Consider the following 5,275-nt stretch of genomic DNA (forward strand, 5'->3'; position numbering starts at 1 on the left):
CAACATTTGTTGCCAAGAAGCAATCCACGCAGCTTCACGCAAACGGCTCTCAGGCTGGGTGAGCTTTTGAAAATACCCAGGACCTCCAAGACTAGAACGGATAGAGGTAATGAAATGCCTCCACTCACTGAAAGCCCGGAATTGTCCTGTGTGCCCCAGTCCCAGAGACCAAAAAAAGCCTGTCCCCTCAAGATTTGACTCCAATACCTGTGGCTGCTGTGAGCGTCAGGAGAGCAGCCTGATGAGCAGCCAGTGGGAGGTTCAGAAGTTTGCCCTGCAGACCACAGGGAGCCTTCAGCCAAGGAAGATGGATGGTCAGGGGCTATGGAAGGCAGAGTGAGGGATGAGAAATGACGCAGCCCTTAGCCCTAATTGGATTCTGGGTTTCCGTGGGGTGCACTATCACTGTTTATAAATGTGGCCCAGTGGCAGAATTGAGTTATCAACCAAGCAGATTCCTGAGTCACAGATCATCCTGTCCTCCAGAACGTGATTAAAGACTGAGCACTGCCCAGGAAGATCTCCACAGCTGTGGGCCTGGAGGATAGTTTTTTTCTGTTAAAGCACAAGAAAACAGAGGCCAGCAAATATTATCTTAGGCCTGGCTATGTTCCTTGCTGGCTTCAAAAGCTTGAGAAGTCCAGGGGGTGTGTGTGTGTGTGTGTGTGTGTGTGTGTGTGTGTGCACGTGTGCATGCAGGAGCATATAATCAGCATGAATAGGTGAAAGTTGACTCCCCGTACACCTCCCCCACCCTGAGTATATAAAGAGTGTCCTCTGAGGATGAGAAAGTAGGAAGACATCCCCACACCTCAGCATTCATGCAGTCAATTAGCAAACTTTGGTAGAGTGCCAACAATGTGCAAGGCCCAGAACTCAGACATCATAATGGCTAATTTCATATTATGGCTAATTTCATATTATGCCATTAGTAGGCTGTGTCCATGCCTCCTATAGCTCACTCCCACCTTCCACAAAATCACACCATTAGTGATGCATTCCTTTGGGTCCTTGTAAGTTTCCTAGAAGGGAATATAACCACACAAGGGGAAAGAGCACAGAGGGACCTCTTGGGAGACTACTCCAGGTCAGCTGTGTGACCTTAGGCAAATCACCCACCCTCTCTGGACCTGTTTCTCCTTCATAAAATAAGGGTGGTGTTCTCCAAGTTCTCCTTTAAAATCTGACTTCTCAGTCATTATTTTGTGAAGCGCAGGTCTTAACTCCTGAGCCCACCAGAGGAGAGCCAGGAAAAGCCTGGAGACTTGGGAGTGGGACAGGATGCAGGACTGAGTTATTCCTCTGAAGGCTGAGCACAGAAGGCTCAGGCTTCGGCCTGCATGGGGCCCCTTAACCTTCTCCACTAGGGCCACACACCCGCAGTGCCATAGTTTCTGCCCCAGCTCAGACCCTGGTCCCAACAGGTCGACATGATGAGCAAGACAAAGTGGAGAGGGACAGCCCGCTAGCCCTGCCATTACCAGGAAGTGACCTTGGGGTAAGTAACTTTACTTCTCTGAGCCTCAGCTTCCTCCCCCTCACTCCTGTGCAGGGACCACTCCTCATTTCCCTTCCTAAAGTCTAACCCACCCCATCACCATTATTTTCTCTCTGTCCCTTGGTTTTTCTCTTCAGGGAAATTACTACATTTTGTAGCCATTGTCTGTTTATTAGGGGGAAGGGTGTCTGTCTCCCCGTCTGGAATGTGAGCCTCATAAGAGAGGAATTTGCCTCATTCATGTTTAATCTCCGATGCCCACAACATTGTTCAATGTGTATTTCCAACACTAGCAATAATAAAACGGCAATAACAATAGTAACCCCATATTTGGACCTCACTTTCAGGAGAGAAATAACCCCTGGCTTGGACTCACCTGCTAGGAAGGGCCCCCAGGCCATGACCGCCCCATAACCTTGCCCTCCTGTGCCAGCCTGGCCTCTCCCCTGGGCCGAGTGCTGGCAGGCTGGGCGTGTTCCCGGCCAGGGTGCAGCTCTCTTGGGCACGGCCCTCCCAAACCCCGACTGGGTCAGCCCAGTACCAAGCAGGCAGGAGCTCCCATGCCTCCCCTGCTGCCCTGCTGGGTCTCAGGAAGTGCTCACTGATGATGCCCACGCTTGTCAGTCCCCACAGTGAGATGCTGGGCAGGTCCCAGATGGCCTCGCTTTTCCATTCAGCCGAGGAACATTTCAGGCTCATTCACCCCCACCAGCATGGAGACCACACGTCAGGCCAACCTGGAGGCATAAGGCTTTAGCAATTTAGGAGTTGCAACAGGGCAGATAAAGAGCTCAGGAATGTCTTCAATCTATGAAAAGGTGTGTGATCCTCATTCTTTATAACTCAAGCACATGATCTCCCCTTCCCTTTGCCAATAAAACACAGTTCCAGCCGCAAGTTTCCCCCATTCCTTCCGCACAGTGGGTTTCCTCACAGCCTCCAAGTCAGGGTGAGGAGAGTGCCCAGAAATGTCCCATTTTAAGCCAACCCAATCGCCTATATTTGAGAAAAGGAGTTAAATAAGGGGCAGCAACCAACAAACCAGAGCCTCGTGGCTGTTCTGGTTCTAAAGGTTCTAAAGGTAAAAAGACCTTAGGGCATTTGAGGATCAGGATGGGCAAGTAACGCGACCAAAGTCACACAGCCAGAAGGCAACAAAGCCAGGATTTCACCCCGCTGATACCCCAGATGCTGTAGCCTGCTGTGCCCTGCTCACTGGCCACTCACTGTGGGTTTGTGGCTCAGTCCTGCTGTTGGTGTGCTCAGCAAACCGATCCTTGTGGCATGATGCCCTGCCTCCTGCGTGGTGGGCAACTGGCTGACCCTCTCCCAGCGAGCCCGGTCCCCACCATCCTCCCGAGAACACTGGCAGGGCTGTTTCATCTGTTGCAAGCCCAGAATGCAGGTCCTCTGAGTTTTTCCAGGGCCTGTAAAAATGTTTGCGACATGAGAAACCATTAGGAGCTCCAAACTTCTCAAATGCTACGAAAAACATCTTTTGACAAAATATGTAGGTATTTTAATCCCAGGCCTACAATATGTAACATTATGTCAACTAGGGAACTTGTTGTTTTATAGTAGTTATATATAACTTATGTCGTTATATATAAACTGCATGTAATGAGGGTGGATGTGGTGGTTTTACTGTTTGAAATGGGGAGGGTGAGTCCCCAAGGGATAGAGTGTAGTGGGCAGTGACTTTCTTTTTTTTTTTTTAATTAATTAATTTATTTATTTATTTTTGGCTGTGTTGGGTCTTCGTTGCTGCGCGCGGGCTTTCTCTAGTTGTGTGGAGCGGGGGCTACTCTTCGTTGCGGTGCGTGGGCTTCTCATTTCAGTGGCTTCTCTTGTTGCAGAGCACGGGCTCTAGGCGCACAGGCTTCAGTAGTTGTGGCTCATGGGCTCTAGAGTGCAGGCTCAGTAGTTGTGGCGCACGGGCTTGGTTGCTCCGCAGCATGTGGGATCTCTCTGAACCAGGGATCAAACCCATGTCCCCTGCACTGGCAGGCAGATTCTTAACCACTGCGCCACCAGGGAAGTCCGGCAGTGACTTTCTTAAAATGGCCCCAACCCCCTCCCTTACTCGGCTCAGCCATCAGGAAGCAGTCCCCTCCAAGGGCCACACACCTCCTTTCCTGGGACATTCCCTGGCACCAAAGGCGGTTTAGTCACACTGTTTCAGGAACCACCAGTAAAAGAGGCCTGTGGTCACCCCACAGGGATGTGCTGCATCTTCCCAGCACTCAGCTTTTGACCATGGTGCAGGTGTAAAGATAGTGAGCCATGAATAGGGCATCTCTCTGTGCCAGGCACAGAACCAGACTCCTCACACACTCCCTCTCACTCATCTTCCCAGCAACAATGTGAGCTGCCAAGACAACACTGGAGCTTGGTGTGATCACGCACTTACCCAGGCCACGCGATGGGTGACTGAGCAATGCCAATTCATGGGGCATCGGATCTGCCCAGAACCAAAGTCCAGGATCCTCCCACTGCATGCCTCTTAAAGGGCCCTTCGAGCTTTCCATTCTTTTATTCCTTCACCTCCTATTCTTCTGAAGATAGCCTGAAATTTAATCTTGTAAATTTAAAATGAATAAAGCCCATAGAGCAGAAGCAAAGAGAAGGGAGGGCCATTAAAGAATGAAGGAGTCCAACACATTTCTGCAGTGCCAAATGTATATGAGGATTCCAGAGGAGGTGGGAGAGGTTCTCTTCACACACTTAGCAGGCATGAGGCTTAGAGGCTGCAAACAGGTAACGTTTCAACACTTCATTCAGAATGGTAAAATATTGATACTAGTAGACTTTGATAAGACATATATGTATTGTAATGTCCAGAGAAACCACTATACAAAGAGATACACTCTTAAACCTAATAAACAAATCAATATAGAATCCTAAAAAGTGTTCAAGTAACCCATAAGAAGGCAAGAAAAGAGAAACATAAGAACCACAGAAAATAAACATAAAACAAATAATAAAATGGCAGATTTAATCCCTAACATCTCAATAATTGCTTTAAATTAAATGGTCTAAATGCACCAAGCATGACAGAAATTAGCAAAATGGATGTTGAATGAAAAAAATAAAAGACCCAACTATATGCTATTTACAAAAATCTCACTTCAAATTCAATGACAAAGGTAGATTGAACATAAAATGATGGGAAAAAACAATACAAACATGAATTTTAAAATTAGGGGGTACTTCCTTGGTGGTCTAGTGATTAAGAATCCATCTTGCATTGCAGGGGACACTGGTTCGATCCCTGGTCAGGGAACTAAGATCCCACATTCCACAGGGCAACTAAGCCCATGCACTGCAACTGCTGAGCACACTCACCACAACTAGAGAGAAGCCCCTACAACACAACTAAGACCCAATGCAGCCAATAAGTAAATAAATAAATAAATTTTTTTTTAAAAAAAAAGAAGGAAAAAAATAAAAATTAGGTGTGTATATATATCAATATCTGATAAAGGGAACTTCAGAACAAGGAAAATTACTAGAAACAAAGAGGGACGTTATAAAATGATAAAAGGATCAATTCAGGAGGAAGACATAACAATACTATATGTGTACACACCGAACAACAGAGCCTCAAAATAGGTGAAGAAAAAACTGATGGGGCTGAAAGGAGAAGCATGGAAATCCAAAATTATAGTTGGTAACTTCAAACATCTTCAAATTTGTAGCATCTGGACAGAAGTGTGGGTAACCTGGAGATGCAGTACTTGTGACTGGCAACTGAACTGAGGTCAGCCTGAGGGACGG

This window comes from Balaenoptera musculus, chromosome 16 (genome assembly GCF_009873245.2).
Source record: "Balaenoptera musculus isolate JJ_BM4_2016_0621 chromosome 16, mBalMus1.pri.v3, whole genome shotgun sequence".
NCBI classification, from domain to species: Eukaryota; Metazoa; Chordata; class Mammalia; order Artiodactyla; family Balaenopteridae; genus Balaenoptera; species Balaenoptera musculus.